The sequence below is a fragment of the Spinacia oleracea genome, chromosome 3 (assembly GCF_020520425.1).
Source record: "Spinacia oleracea cultivar Varoflay chromosome 3, BTI_SOV_V1, whole genome shotgun sequence".
Lineage (NCBI taxonomy): Eukaryota > Viridiplantae > Streptophyta > Magnoliopsida > Caryophyllales > Amaranthaceae > Spinacia > Spinacia oleracea.
In genome coordinates this window covers 93,115,124-93,132,592 of record NC_079489.1, presented here as the reverse complement: position 1 = coordinate 93,132,592, position 17,469 = coordinate 93,115,124, and the positions used below count along the sequence as shown (strand labels likewise).

Below are 17,469 nucleotides of genomic sequence, written 5' to 3'. Positions count from 1 at the left end.
ATTTCCGATTGATATGGATTCAAGTCTAGGTCATAAAAATTTAAAATTTATCGTAAATTTACAATTTTTATGGTGGTTTTTAATCATAGGTTTCTAATTAAATTACAATTAATTATGAAAATCAAATTAATTCTAAATTATTCTAATTTTCAACAAATTAATCATAATTACAAATTAGATTGCATAATTAACAAGACTAGGCATTCAAACTTGTTAAACATATGCAATAGGTCAATCAAAAATTCAAGATTTATCAACAGGAATCGCAAATATTTAATTTAACATCTTAAATTTACGAAATTTTGCATCCGAAAAACTAAAACCTTCGAAAAGTCATAGTTAGGCTTTGAATTTGAGAATTCTGGGTTCGGCAGAAAAATACTATTTTTGTCAAAATTTTAGAATGCCTTTTACATGCGGAATTGACACAAAAATCACTCAATTCGGATGAGTAATGAAGAAACTGCCGAAAAACTGCGTACGTATAATTAAATAAACGCAATTTGCAACTAATTAACAATTACGAAAATTAATCACCCCTTTTAATTCTTGCAAATTTGTAATATTTAACCATGTTCATGCAATTTAGATTATGAAAATAATAAGGGGCTCGTGATACCACTGTTAGGTTATGATACATATGACATTACATAGATCATGCGGAAACAACCATTAACCCAGGAAACATATTATTTACACATAATCATTTAGCATAGTTTAGATGCATACTCTTTGTTGCGTGCCTTCCCTAGCTGCGCCCGAACCGAACAAGAACAAGTCTTTTAGGACTCCAAGTGTCGTCCCTCCGTAGAAAGTCCACAGCACGTCCGGATCCGCCTTAAGATTGACCAACTAGAATCGCCCTTAAGGTACTCAGAAAATTCGGCACTTTTGGGGCAAGATGGGTGTTTGAATTTTCTCTCAAAAAACTCACTTTTGAATACTTTGAAACTTGTTGTATAAATTATGACCCCTAGGCCTTTATTTATAGAGTTATGGAAAAGGAATCGTAATCCTAGTAGGATGCGAATTAATTGGAATTAGAATTCTACATGAATTCTACTTAATCAATTTATCCAATAGGAATAGACATTTAATCATACACTGACTCTTGCAGATTCAGGAATCTCGCATGAGCTCAAACTCACACACACACGGCAGCCACAAGGGCTGCCCACGCATGCGAGCAGCAGCCCACGCAGCGCGGCCCACGCATGCGTGGCCTTGTGCGCGCTGGGCTGTGGCGTGCGTGCTTGCTGGGCGATGGCCTGGCTTCGTGCTGGGCCTTCGTCCGGCAGGCCTCGTCCGATGCTAATTCGTACGATACGCTTCCGATTAAAATTCCATTTCCGGAATCTATTTCCGATACGAACAATATTCAATATTTCCGATTCCGGAATTAATTTCCGTTTCGAACAAATATTTAATATTTCCGTTTCCGGAATTATTTTCCGATTCCGGCAATATTTCCGATTCTGACAATATTTCCATTTCCGGCAATATTTCCGATTCTGGTAATATTTCCATTTCCAACAATATTTTCCGATACGTACCATGTTTCCGTTTCCGGCAACATCTACGACTTGGATAATATTCATATTTCCGATACGATCCATATTTCCGTTTCCGGCAATATCATCGTTTCCGGAGTATTCATTTCTTGCCTGTGACGATCTTAGCTCCCACTGAAACCAAGATCCGTCGGTTCCGAATATTCATAGATGGAGTATTTAATGCCATTAAATACTTGATCCGTTTACGTACTATTTGTGTGACCCTACGGGTTCAGTCAAGAGTAAGCTGTGGATTAATATCATTAATTCCACTTGAACTGAAGCGGCCTCTAGCTAGGCATTCAGCTCACTTGATCTCACTGAATTATTAACTTGTTAATTAATACTGAACCGCATTTATTAGACTTAACATAGAATGCATACTTGGACCAAGGGCATTATTTCCTTCATGATGTTCCCTAATGGTATTAGCAAGTTGAGCTAATTGGTTTTCAATCATCTTCAATTGAGTGGTGGATTGTTTGATTCCATCCTCAAACTCGACATTCTTCTTGGCTTGCGCCCCCACAAACGACTCCATGAGAGCCTCAAGATTAGACTTGAGAGGCGGGAGCGGTGGAGGTGCAATGCCATAACCACTAAGGTTTGATTGATATTGGTTGCCAAAGGTCCTCGGTCCATTGAATCCGGGAGGTGGGATTTTAGATGCACCATAAGGACCTCCCGAGTTCAAAGGATAACCCCCACTTGAGGCACCCCTAAATTGCCCATAAGAGTAGTTATAACCCCCGCCACCTTGATGGTTGGGATTGTAACTACCTTGGTTGTATTGTCCTTGATTGCAAAAACCTTGAGGTTGACCATAGGGAGCTTGGCTTTGATAGCCTTGTGCTCTATAGCCACCTCGATTTTGGCTATCATACCTACTTCCTTGGCCATAGCTTTGGTGGGAACCATACATAGGGTCCGTCTAGGTTGCCTAGCAAAATTTTGATTGTTAAGGTTATCATTCCTAGACCTCTCATTTAAGGCATGAGCATACTCCACATCAAAATCACCTTCATACGAAGGGCCATAATCCAAAAAAGACACGTTATGAACTAAGGGGCATGCATTGGGGAAGTGACCATAGTCTTGGCAATTATCGCAAAAAGAGGTGCCCGGAGGCATTGTGTCATAGGAACTAACCTTGCTCTTCCCCTTAGTGAGAAGAGTGGCCGAAGGAGGTGGAATTGTAGATGGTGATGGTGGTTGGCTTGATGCTCTTCCCGCAAATGGTGAAGGTGGTTGGCTTGGCGTGCTTTCAAGTTTCTCCTACCTTGAGCTAAGCTTCTCTATGATCCGAGCTTGCTCCATAGCATAGACCGATCCTTTCCCATCATTACTCCTTCCCTTTCCTTCATAATCCCTTGCACCAACATGCCAAGCTTGATAATTTTGGACAACGTCCTCGATTATCTCTTGAATTTGATCTTGTGTCTTGTTATGATGGGACCTCCCGCGCCCGCATCTAGACTTGTCTTTGAACTTGGACTTAACCCCAAGTAGAAGGTTTGAAGCAACAACCATTTAGGGATCCCATGGTGAGGGCATTCTCTTTGGTACTCCTTAAAACGATCCCAAGCTTCGAAGAGTGGCTCGTCTCGCCTTTGCTCAAAGGATTGAATTTTGTGGCGATATTCCGCCGTCTTCCCATGCGAGTAAAACTTGGCCAAGAACGCACTAGTCACCTTGTTCCAAATGTGAAGTGAGTTGGGCTTGACCTCCTTGTCAAGCCAATCACTTGCTCGCCCAAGTAGAGAAAACCGAAACAATGTCAACCTCACGTAATCCGATGTGACACCATTGTGCTTGATTATGTCACAATAGTGCTGGAATTGTTTGTGATGTTCGTGATGTGAGTCATTGCTCTTCCCACAAAAGGGGTGGCTTTGGACCAAATTGATCAAGGCGGGCTTGATCTCAGAGTTGTTGGCACTTGTTGTGGGGGCTTGAATACCGCATGTAGCTTCGAATGCCGCCGGTATTCCCAAGTTCTTAACCGGGAGCGCCATATTCTCAAAAACTTGCTCACTCTCTTGTTGTTCCTCACCAACACTCAACGATTCGAATCTGTTATGGCTTGATGTGATAGACCGAACACGTCTTAGCCTCCTTAGTGTCCTCTCCAATTCGAGATCAAGAGGATGGAGGATCCTTTGACGAGCACGCCCCCTAACAAGCATACAAACTCAAGAAAACCGTGAGCAATGCCAAGGAAAAAGAAATCTAAGCTAAATTGCAATGTTTTTGTATTTTCTAATGATGAACTAGTCTCAACTTAAACTCAAAAACAACAACCGTTCCCCGGCAACGGCGCCATTTTGATAGGGCGTTTTTCCGTCGTTGATAGATCAACACCTCACCAAACAAAATTTATAAAACACCTAACTAACCGGCTATATGGACTATAGCGGCAAGTATAGGGATCGTCCCATAGGAATGGATATGTCTGACTATTCAATCTATGCGTTCACAAGCTAGTTCGAATGAAATTTGAGTTTTTGAACTAATCTATTCAAAGCTAGAAAAGCAAACAAATAAAGAAATTCTAAAGGATTCGAGAATCGGCTATGGAAATCGAATCAAAGAAATAACAAGGTCAAGACATTCATGAATATGCAACGACATATCAAATAGGGGAATGAAACCAAATGACGTGCTCGCCACCTCTCGGATGGAGCACGCGAAGCAACCTAGCCTAAGGAAGAGCTTTCGCCTAATCCTAAACTAGATAAGCTTGCATATAATAGGAACTATCATTCACTTGCACAAATTAGGCTCACAATGTCTTGCCAAACCTAATCATACATTCCAATCTAATCCAATCAAATAGCATTTGCGACTACTACTCAATTAGTCATGGAAATCCTATCACTAAATCACATTTAATCACAACATCAATCATGAATTTTCCCTAAAATTCCCCAAGTTCAATGCCAAAGCTTCATCCCTAACCTCTAGACTAAACTACTCAATTAGCATGATTAACATCAACATTAAACTAACATTAATCCTAATTATGAAACTAATTGAATTAATGAAGCTAATTGAAACAACAAAAATCAGAAAATTCAAACCACAAAAATTGGGGAAAAACTAAGAACATTCAAAATTTGAAACTAATCCTAGAATTCAAGCATGAAATCAAAGCATAAACGAAATTAATGAAGCAATTAAAGAATTAAAGAACAAATCAAAAAGAAAAGAAGTATTATACCTTGAATTGAAGAATTTGCATCAAACTTTGATGAACAAAATGAAGAACAAAGCTCAAAAGAAATAGAAAAGAAATCTGAAAATTTGATGATTAAATTGAATTTAGAATCAAGAATTTGAGGCTAAGAATCCTTAATCCTAATCTCTAATCTAATCCCGAAACTAATTCTAGAGAGAGAATTCTAAGCTAAGCCTAAGAAAATAGAAAAGTACGTAATGAAAGCCCAATTAACAAATGCTGCGATTTTCGATTATAAAGGAGCAGCCCGCAGCCGTATTCGATCGCACACTGGGTGTTGTGTGGTCGCACAGATTCTGTGCGGTCAAACAAGGCATTACATTCGGCCGCACAACAAAATAAGGACATTCTGATCTGAAAACTTCAGTTTGTTCGACCGCACAGGCTAGGCCATTCGATCGCACAGCAAGGATTTGAGCGCACAGAACAGATTCGATCGCACAGACTGCTGCGAGGTTGCTATGCCCACAGTTGCTATTCTGCTGCGTGTTCTGCTGTGCGATTGCTGCTGTATTGCTACACTGCTTTGGTGCCTTGCTGTGGTTGTGTAGAGCTGCCGTCAATGCTCTCAAAATGAGCACTAAGGCTGTTGTGCACGTGGCTTGCTGTGCTGTAGCTATTCGAGTGCAGCGTGGCTGTTCTTGCTCGTGCATAGCTGCTGTTCTGATGTGGTGTTGCTGCTGTTCTGATGCGCTGCAAAGCTTGGCTGCCTACTCTATGTTAAGGTAATGCCATGGAGCTAGTGCGAGCACAAGAAGCTGCTGTAAAGAGCTCGAATTTGGGCTGCACAAGAAGCTGACTGAACTGTACTTGCTCGTATTGCTGTTTGTGCACGAGTGTAGCTGCTGGGGCTGCTTTGCCTTGGCTTGTGTGGCTGCACTTGCAAGGCTCGTGTGATATGCACACACACAAGGCTTCGTCACTGCACATGCAAAGAATCATATAGCAAGTTAGCAAATCGCAAAGCACGTTATTAAAAATCGAAAATCGTATTAATAATTCGTATCGCATTTTTACAAATCATAAAATCATTTTAAATATCGTCAAGCATAATGACACAATATTAACACGTCAATACTCGAAACGACCCTTACGCAATGAGAATGCGCACAAAAGGCACGTTTAGAGCAAAAACGACTAAAATCTACGCAAGACAAGAAAATATTACGATTAATGCAAAAATGCGATAAACGAACTAAAAATGATAAAACTAAGAAAAAATAATAACAAAATGCTAAAATGAACTAAAATCCTAAGCTAAGAGCGACATAAATGTCGCTCATCATTCCCCAAATTCAATCCCAATGCTTCAACCCTAATCTCTAGACTAAACTACTCAATTAGCATGATTAACATCAATATTAAACTAACATTAATCCTAATCATGAAACTAATTGAACTAATGAAGCTAATTGAAACAATAAAATTCAGAAAATTCAAACCACAAAAATTGGGGAAAAACTAAGAACATTCAAATTTTGAAACTAATTCTAGAATTCAAGCATAAAATCAAAGCATGAACGAAATTAATGAAGCAATTAAAGAAATAAAGAACAAATCAAAAAGAAAAGTAGAATTATACCTTGAATTGAAGAATTTGCATCAAACTTTGAAGAACAAAATGAAGAACAAAACTCAAAGCAAAGAGGAAAGAAATCTGAAAATTATAGATTAAATTGAATTTTGAATCAAGAATTTGAGGCTAAGAATCCTTAATCATAATCTCTAATCAAAGCACTAAACTAATTCTAGAGAGAGAATTCTAAGCTAAGCCTAAGAAAAATGAAAATTACGTAATGAAAAGCCTAATTACAAATGCTGCGATTTCTCGTACTTATAGCCCACGCGCAGCTGTGCGATCGCACGAGGGGGTCTGTGCGCCCGCACAAAAATCCACTGAGTTCCTGCATTGATTTTGGCAATTCGTGTGCTCGCACTAAACTTTAGTGTGATCGCACTAAACTGTGTGGTCGGACTAGCAGAGCCGTGCGATCGCACTGACTGGAGCTGTAACTGCGTTTTGCTGCTGCGACTATTTGCTGCGCTATTGGCTGTGTTCTTGCCATGCTCTTGCTGTGACTGCTTTGCTTCTGTTGTGGCTATGTTCTTGCCTTGATCCCTCCTTAGTTGCTGCTGTAAAGGAGCTTCAAGGCTCTTGAAAATAAGCCCACAGAGCTGCTGCAAGGACTCGTGAACAGCAGCTATGGACTGCTTGTTGGCTCATGTATAAGGTTGTTGTGTGAGTGGCTGTTGCTGCATTGTTCTGAGATAGCTCAAGTGTTGCTGGCTGCACATAGAGCTAGGGCTTGCTACGTCGCTACACAAAGAACATCGTCGCTGCACTCAATCAAACAACGAATAGCTAACTTATTCAAATCGCCTAGCACACTTATTAAATCGCGTAGCATTTTATTAATTCGTATCGCATGTTTACAAATGGTAAAATCATATTAAAACATCGTCAAGCATAATGGCACAATATTAAACGCGTTAATACTCAAACGACCTTTGCGCAAAGAGAATGCGCACAAAAGGCACATTTAATGCAAAAACGACTAAAATATGCGCAAGACGAGAAAATATTACGATGAATGCAAAAATGCGATAATCGAACTAAAAACGATAAAACTAAGCGTAAATAATAATAAAATGCTAATAAAATGAACTAAAATCCTAAGCGAAGAGCGACATAAATGTCGCTCATCAAACTCCCCCAAGCTAACCCTTTGCTTGTCCTCAAGCAAAGCTAGAATGAGAAACGGGGAGGAGAATGAGCTTATTTATTAAAAATCGAAATTACGAAAATAAGAACTACAAGAATGCACACTAACTCACTTTTGTAGGAATCACGGTTGCATTTAAGCGCATGCAACAAGATCTTTGAACCCCACAATCGCTCATGAGGGCGAGTGGGATCTCGCAAGGGTTTCCAAAGAGAAACACCCATAACTCTTCCAAAAATTTGAATTAAGGCAAGACCTAAAATATAAAACAAACCAAGAAAAAGAAAGAAAAGAAAAAGAAAGAAAAGAAAAAGAAAGAAAGAAAGAAAGGAAAAGAAAATAGAAAAGAAAGGGAACGAAAAACGAAACTACGAAACTCAAGATAAGGGCCTTTATTATGGAACAAGTATGAGAGAATGCTAATATTACTAATCAAATAGACAAATGCACGCTAACCAATGTCCTAAATCGAGTGAAACATTCAAGTGCCAAGCAAAGAGAACTAAGGGCAAACACTAGCCAATTCCCATTCAACCGAGCATACCACGTCAAATCTCTAGATCCTATCCACCCTTGAGAATAGCGTCTCGAGACGCCGCGAAGGCGCCGGAAAACAAGATTAGGCTACCCGATATCTTAGCATGACAATCCCATTCCATAAACTTGACCAAATTCTCCCTCCACCGACAATGACTCAACCCAAAAGGGTCAAGAGGACTTTTTAGGGTGTAACTTAGGCTAGGGGTAAGGTGTGGCACAAATTTGGTAATTTGGTGCTCATACCTAAAGTGAAGCGCAATCAATGAACTCAAGCAAATCGAACCAAAAACAAACTAATACCACTTATTTGGGGTACCCCCAAGCTTATTCAACAACAATTCTAAACTAAAACTCTTTTTGCACTTTTATTGATTTGATTTTCTCTTTTTTTGTGTTTCAATTGAAACTTTTCTCATTGCCTTGTTTTTCTCTATTTTTAGGCTTTTTTTTTTCTTATTCACTATGTACAACATATTTCCCAAACTTTGCCATTCATACCAATAACAATCATTACTCAACTTCGCATAATCATTCAAAACCTCAAGCATCATAACACAAAGCTTCACTATCACTTCTAAGGGTGAAAATAAAACAAAGGCTATTAGGCTTGTAATGTGCTCATAAGAAATGAAGGGGCAAGGCTCAAATGGCTAGCAAGGGGGCAAATGCAAACAAAAACATATGAGAAAAATAGAAAATAGTCCTAAACTAAAAAGAAAAATAGTCACCGAAAGAAAATGCCTCTATCGTCCCCTAAAGTAGTTCGGTCGCGGTCTCGGGAAGGAAATAGTCAAATTCGGAAGATAAGAAAGTCAATGCCAAGGATCCATGCCACTCAATATATGTATATGTGTTTCGGCTATTTTGAACATGAACCTCACATGGGAGAAAATACGACTCTCTCCGATTTCAAGTCACTAGAGAGATCGACACCATCTTACCAAAAGCCAAGGGTTCAAGACGCATGCTACCCAAAGTTCAACCGACTTTCTTTACACCTAAATCCTAGATTCGACCCAAGACATTAAAAACCTTGCAAACATCTACCAATTAGGAATAATTGCATTCTAGTCTACAAGTTCCAATTTTATTTGCCCAAATCAAGAATAATGCCTAAGAAAACCTAGAAAAACTTGCCTTGACAAAGATCGAAAGGGAAAAGAAAAGAAAAGAAATGAAACAGGAAACCAAGGAAAAGAAAAGAAAGTTAAAAGAAAAAGAAAAATAAAGAAAATATTCACAAAATCAATGAAACTAATCAAGAAATATGCACAAAATCCAAAATATTCACAAAATCAAGCAATCCATCACACGGAGATCAAAGTAGCAAACAATAGAATCTCCCCCCAAGCTCGAATTAAGCCATGTCCTCAAGGCCTAAAACGAAACTAGGAGGGGCACAACTACCCATCCAACCAATGCCCCGCATAAAATATGCCCAACCCAAAGAATGCAAAAGAGTTAGAATGATATTACCGGAAATTTCGTGGGAGCAAGTCCCGCAAAGAACCGTAATAACGAACGAACTCACCAATAAGAATAGTCGGACATGGCAAAGATGGATGCAAAGATTTCCACATCAAGATAGCTTGAGGAACAAAAACTTCAAAAATCAAGAAAAATTAGTATACATGGGTCAAGTGGCCAACACCCACGGGTTGCCTCCCGAGAAGCGCTCTTTTTACGTCATTAGCTTGACGCTTCTTACCTCTAGTAAGTACTCTGACAACGATCGCAATAGTTTGTCATATGCAATGGCAAACATATCCAATAGTAACAAGTAGGAAAGAGTCAAATGAGTTGCAAGCACAAAGTAGAATGCAACTCTATGCCTACAAGGGGTAGGGAACCAAAAATAAGAAAAATCAAAATGAAAAACCAAATAAATACTCCCTTCTTTATGCTCTTTTGGGGAAGGAGAATCATTAGGATCAAAAGAGGAAAAAGATTCCTCAAGCGGCGGGAGTTGGGACAAAAAGGGAAAAGAAATGGGAAATGAAGGATAAATGTTGAGTTTCTTCTTTCGGAATGGGGAATGAGGGAAGGGAGTGGGAACAAGAGATTCACAAACAACTTCACTCACATCACATAAACCGCAAGAAATCTCAACATAAGATCCTTCATTCAATTCTAAAAGTTTTTGGTTGGCACATTCTCGTTTTTCCTCAATTTGAATCGACTTAAGCACTTCGAGGCAAAAAGGAGCAAATAGATTTTCATCACCATCATCGAGGCATTCACTCAAAGAGGAACGAGTAGGAACAAACTCTCCGATACTCAACTCCTCAATGTCATGCATCATAGGTGGCAATGTAGCCTCGAACTCTTCTCTTCTTAATGAAACTTCCTTAATAGATTCTTGCATTAGGTTAGAAAGTTCCAAAAAGCCTTTTACAAATTGTTGGGACATGACTTTAAATGAATTTAAAATAGAATCTATTCTTTTCTCTTCTTGAATTTCAAGATATTTTATGAAAAGGAGCCTCTTCAATAATGATTTTGGAGTTTCAAAATTCAAAGAGCTTAGGAAATTATCATGAAGAAAGAGAAGATCATCAAGTGAAATCGACTCATCAATTTGAGAAACAAGAGAATTTGCCAACTTTTTTGGGTTTTCAAAAACAAAGAAAAAGAAAAATGAACTAGACTAGAGAACTAAAGTGAAAAATCAAACAATGATGCCATTTTGATAGGGCGTTTTTTCGTCGTTGAATAGAGATTCACCTCACCAAACAAAATTTAAAAAACACCTAATTAACCGGCTATATGGACTATAGCGGCAAGTATAGGGATCGTCCCATAGGAATGGATATATTTGACTATTCAATCTATGCGTTAACAAGCTAGTTCGAATGGAATTTGAGTTTTTGAATTGAACTAATCAAAGCTAGAAAAGCAAACAAATAAAGAAACTCTAGAGATTTCGGGAATCGGCTATGGAAATCGAATCAAAGAAATAACAAGGTTAAGACATTCATGAATATGCAACGACATAGCAATTAGGGGAATGAAACCAAATGACGTGCTCGCAACCTCTCGGATGGAGCAGCGAAGCAACCTAGCCTATGGAAGAGCTTTCGCCTAATCCTAAACTAGAATAGCTTGCATATAATAGGAACAATCATTCACTTGCACAAATTGGGCTCACAATGTCTTGCCAAACCTAATCATACATTTCAATCTAATCCAATCAAATAGCATTCGCGACTACTACTCAATTAGTCATGGATGTCCTATCACTAAATCACATTTAATCACAACATAAATCATGAATTTTCCCTAAAATTCCCCAGATTCAATCTCAAGACTAAACTACTAAATTAGCATGATTAACATCAACATTAAACTAACATTAATCCTAATCATGAAACTATTTGAACTAATGAAGCTAATTGAAACACTAAAATTCAGAAAATTCAAACCACAAAAATTGGGGAAAAACTAAGAACATTCAAAATTTGAAACTAATTCTAGAATTCAAGCATGAAATCAAAGCATGAACGAAATTAATGAAGCAATTAAAGAATTAAAGACCAAATCAAAAAGAAAAGTAGAATTATACCTTGAATTGAAGAATTTGCATAAAACTTTGAAGAACAAAATGAAGAACAAAACTCAAAGCAAAGAGGAAAGAAATCTGAAAATTAAAGATTGAATTGAATTTAGAATCAAGAATTTGAGGCTAAGAATCCTTAATCCTAATCTCTAATCAAGGCCCTAAACTAATTCTAGAGAGAGAATTCTAAGCTAAGCCTAAGAAAAATGAAAATTACGTAATGAAAAGCCTAATTACAAATGCTGCGATTTCTCGTACTTATAGCCCACGCGCAGCTGTGCGATCGAACGAGGGGGTCTGTGCGCTCGCACAAAACTCCACTGAGTTCCTGCATTGATTTTAGCAATTCGTGTGCTCGCACTAAACTGTGTGGTCGCACTAGCAGAGCCGTGCGATCGCACTGACTGGAGCTGTAACTGCGTGTTGCTGCGGCGACTGTTTGCTGCGCTATTGGTTGTGTTCTTGCCATGCTCTTGCTGCGAATTCTTTGCTTCTGTTGTGGCTATTTTCTTGCCTTGATCCCTTCTTAGTTGCTGCTGTAAAGGAGCTTCAAGGCTCTTGAAAATAAGCCCACAGAGCTGCTGAAAGGACTCGTGAACAGCAGCTATGGACTGCTTGTTCGCTCATGTATCAGGTTGCTGCGTGAGTGGCTGTTGCTGCATTTTTCTTAGATAGCTCGAGTGTTTCTGGCATCACATAGAGCTAGGGCTTGCTACGTCGTTGTACAAAGAACATCGTCGCTGCACTCAATCAAACAACGAATAGCCAACTTATTCAAATCGCCTAGCGCACTTATTAAATCGCGTAGCATTTTATTAATTCGTATCGCATGTTTGCAAATCGTAAAATCATATTAAAACACCTTCAAGCATAATGGAACAATATTAAACGCGTTAATACTCAAAACGACCTTTGCGCAAAGAGAATGCGCACAAAAGGCACATTTAGAGCAAAAACGACTAAAATATGCGCAAGACAAGAAAATATTACGATTAATGGAAAAATAATAATAAAATGCTAATAAAATGAACTAAAATCCTAAGCTAAGAGTGACATAAATGTCGCTCATCATGCAAACATCTGAGCCTGACGCATCCTCTCCATCTCCGCATAGTAAGCCCATGAATCTGCACCCCAAGGCTGAGGACCACTCCCTCCGAAGTAGTAACCGGGTGCGCACCTCCAAACGAATGCCTGGTAGGATCAGCATGTACAAAAGGGGAAGCTCCCCAATCAGCATCAGAATGCCTCTGATGGGCACCAGCACCGGACCCCTGTCCCAGCTCCAAGCTCGGTCCCTCCTACCTCAAGGATGTCTCCGCCTGGGGCTCCCTGTCAACGGATCCTCTGCGATCTCGACGGCGCTCCTATACAAAATACAAATTCAAGAATCAACATCCTAGTCCGAATTTCCAGAATACAAATTTCGAGATCAAGAAAAGCACCTCTCTGTTCCGGCCAGAAAGCTTTCGGGTCAGCTTGGCACACTGCCTCTTCCAGGAATCAATCAAGAGCATCCAGCGACGCACTCTCGTCCGAGGCGCCTGCATACAAAATTCAAGATCAATTCCCAGATACAAGATTACAATCAATTTCAAGAAAATGCAACAGTACTCACTGCGGCATAATGCTCAGGTACAGCATCATATGATCTCCGGTGCGGAGGAGAAGCTACAGGAATGGTCTCCTCCACCTGTTCCCCGTTCGAGTTCTCATAGCGGAGGATCCTATCAGCATAGGGAATGTCCTCAGGATCAACCTCCTCCTCCTACATACAATCATACAATCAAGCCAACATATAAGAATACAAGAATACTAGATACAAGGTTCAAATGCTCACCGGCAGTACGAAGCGTACTGGTGGAGCCAGCCTCCTCAGGAAGTCGTCATAGCTTCCCTTCCTGTGTAAAAAATCCCTCCAAGAGCGGCAAACAGCATCGCCCCTTGCATTCACATAGAGCCGGGCAAGCTCTTCATCCAGCGCCAGCATGGACTCCGGTGGGTCCTTGGGGACAAGCCTATCCCCCGAACTGTGCTGAAGGGACACTCGCTCCCCCAGATACAACATGTGGCGATACACCCCTGAGAGCAAGACCCGCCGTCCAGCCAGGAAATGGGCACGAGCAGCCGAGGAAGGTACAGGCGCATTGGCAAAAGGACGCCACACCACCTGTAAAGCAAACAACTCAGGCAACTATACAGATACAAATACAAAAGAGCAAAACAGTACAAAAATATTACCTCGTCAGCAGGTAGAACTCTCCAAGCTCTCCGGGAGGCCGCCAGAGGCACCCTCCTGCGCACCGCTCCTATCCAAGAGGCAGCGTACGGGTAAGCCGCATCCCCAGTACGATCCGGCGCCAAAGTCGGAAAGTGCTCATATATCCAAATCTTTCAAGAAGCAAGCAAAACATCAGTCAAGTTCAAGATACAAGCATACAAGTACAAGGCACAAAGTACAAGGATTCGCAAATACCTCCAGCACACTCCACAGAGCAGCCATGCTCGGCTCACTCTCCGGCGCAGTCCGGGAGGCCCACTTCATCTCGTACAAGAGGTGGCTATATGCCAAACCACCCTAGTTGTAGCTCGAAACAGCTCTCAAATCCTGCAGAACAGACAAATCAACAACAGGGACGAGAACGTGATGTGCACCCGACTGTTCCTGCTCGGGGCCACCACTCTGCTCACCAAAGCTAAGAGGAATAGCCTAACCCTCTCCTCCGTGGACACTCCCACGCTACGGATAGCATCCATAACCACCGTAACAGAAGCGTGATGTGTCGTCGTCTGACAAATCAACAACAGGGACGAGCAAGTCCCTAACAGCGGTCGAGCGCCACGTCAGCTCCGTATCAAAGGTCACATTCCTCTCAGAAAAAGGAAGACCCGTAATCACGGTAAATTCGAATGGGGTAATGGTGATCCCCCCACGCCATGTGAAAGGTGTTGGTGGTATCCCACCACCGCTCCAACAAAGCCCGTAGCCGGGGTTTGGCCCCATTCTCTTCGAAGTACCGCCCATGGTACGCCAGAAATCAGCCAGGCCCGTCTGTGACCAGATCTACATAGCCTCCTCGTCAGCACGGGTGGCTTTGAAGGCCTTCTGAACCACCACCAAGGACTAGAAAGTGCGGAACGGCTCTCCATCGGCCTACAGATGAACGAGTCAGTTCAGAACCTATACAAGTACAAAATACAAGTTCAAAACATAAGTACGAGACTCACCAAGCCAGCGCGAGGCCGCTGAGACAAGTGAAACTCCGACCGAAACACCAGGTCAGAAGGGCTCCACCCAGTACCAACGAAGGTAGGTGCTCTCCGGGGAATCATACCCCCATCCGGCGCGTTTACCGCAGCCGCTTCATCATCCGAAGCATCCTCCTCAGCAGAACCACCAAAGATTCGGCGAGCTTCCTCCGAGTGTGACGAGGCATACTAAATCAAGCAGAGTACAAAATGTCAAAATTCTAAAACTGGTGGCTACCCTATACTAGCCCGTGCAAGAATCAAAGTTCAAGAGGCTATCCTATACTAGCCTGTATAAAGTCAAAAATTCGAAAATCCCCAGTGGCAGTGCTAATTCAACCAGGGACCTCTAGTTCAAAATACAAGTTCTACACCAACGCCTAGGCTACCCACGCCGAAGCAGGTATACAAGTTCAACACCAACGCCTAGGCTATTCACGCCAAAGTATGTATACAAGTTCTACACCAACGCCTAGGCTACCCACGCCGAAGCAGGTATACAAGTTCAACACCAACGCCTAGGCTACTCATGCCGAAGCTAGCATTCTAAAACCCTACAAACAACACCTAAGCATCCTAGCCTATTCTCTCCTGAGACCCCGCGAGGTCACCAGTGAGACTACTATCTACAAATCCCATGTACAAGATTCAAGAAAATTTTCAAAAAAATTAAAATGTACAAGTTCCAACAGTTCAAGTTAGAGTGGCTATCAAATAGTTTTCTACAAGCCTACTATCATGCAAGCATCATTTCAAAGTACGAGAAAATCAAAACTACATGCAATCCTAGAGTTATTTCATAAGCAAAACGTGAAAAACCTACATGGACAAGGCAAGAACAAGATCAAGGGAAGAGCTTAATCGACCTTTAAGAGAGAAAAGCAAAGAAATTCAAGGAAATGTGCCTGAATATGGCACGGCAAGGGGTGCTTTTATAGCACAGCCCCGCGTCGGACGCGGAGCCCAGCGCCCTACGCTGCCTGCTGCATGCGCAGATTCTGTCGCGCACGGTCTCCCGTGCTGATTGCACGTCCTTCACTACTACGGTCTTCCGCACCAAGCATCAAACGTCGCATCAGGCCATCCATTGAAAATACGGGTATACACCTGTATCTCAAAGTACAAACAGATGAATATTTCAAGAGTACAAAGTTCAAAGAATACAATGACTCAAGCGTTCGACCCCGAACGGACCCAAGCTCCCGGAAAGTCAGCCGAAATTTCAAAATTTTTAGGGCCAGTAAAAAGCTCTTATCCCCAGCAAATCACGTCCCCAATGGATCAACTCCGGGTGTTCAAGATTAAAAAATTCAAGAGTCAAAAATCCAAGACTCAAAGATTCGAAATTCAAGGTTCAAAATTCAAGATTCAAATTTTTTGATGCCGAGCTCCGTCCTGAACCAAAGGCGGAAGAGTACAAGTACAAATTGGAGTCATCACAACCGCACCGAGGTAGAATCTATCCTTTTTTTCTAACGCCTGTTTTATGCAGGTACCGGCGTACAAAGAGTTGTCTTGATTGCAGAACATCTTGATCATTCTCCGTCCCTTTCGAAATACTTTGACTAGCGCTTTCCTAACCAAACGCTGAGTCAAAGTAGGAGCTTCTATAGACACCTAATTTGTGTCTCCCCTCTCGGATGATGACGATACCATTATCCTTACTAGGCGGTTGGAACAACTCCGTGCGGAAATCCCAATTGCTAAGAACATCTCCAAAATTCAAGATCCAAAATCCAATCCCCGAGGCCGTTCCCCTTTCTAAACGCGGAACAAAATACAATCCTCAAAAAACCAATTTCAAAATCCAAGTACAATCTCATCTAGTAGACCATCCCATTGGTTTTACTAGGCCTTTTCCACTCAAAATCATATAAGGCAATCCAAATTCGGGCGCCGACCCACAAAACCGAGCAAGCCGGGCCTCGCCCCGTAAAACCGAAGTTAAAAACCCGAAACGGCTTGTTTTTAGACGCAAAATTCGAGCCTTAACCTCCAAGCAAACACTACACGCCAACTCGTACTATTCGTACGAAGGTACATCCATAACAAAATAAATCAAGGACGGCATCTTTTCCGTCCTTTTTGGCGCCATTCATGCCACGTCACGAGCTCCCAGCGCTGCCAGCTGCGTGCTGCGCTGGCGATGGCTGGCGTTTTGCACCCTTTTTTCCTACAAAAACCCCCTAATTCCCAGAATTTTAGGGGGAGGATTTCAAGAGACAACGTCGTAATACAAAAATTTCGTCTCAAAATACAAATAAAAAACCCCTCAAAAACACATACAAAACTTCAAGTTCTAAGAAATTGGGAGCTCTAAAAGGAATTCTTGCCTAAACCTAAATAGGTAATTCCGAATCCCACCATATTAAATCATGTTTTATTGATTTTCCTACTTCAAAAATTATTAGCAAGTTGGCATTTTTATTACTAAAAATGTCACTTGCAACAATCATACATCTTTTCAAAATCCAAACTTTTTAAAATACAAAAATGCAAACTTTCAAGATTCAAGGATGTTCAAAGTTGTCCACAATCACTTCTTTGAACTAGAATCACTTTCTAACATGGAGTAATCAAAGATGACACCTTTTTAACTTTTAAAGGTTT

The 17,469-nt window shown here is 41.1% G+C and overlaps 1 pseudogene; it reads left to right on the top strand.

Annotated features, from left to right (window-relative positions):
* The first annotated feature begins 3,089 nt into the window (after positions 1 to 3,089).
* LOC130471095 (uncharacterized) lies at positions 3,090 to 3,190 on the top strand (annotated as a pseudogene).
* The last annotated feature ends 14,279 nt before the right edge of the window (positions 3,191 to 17,469 follow it).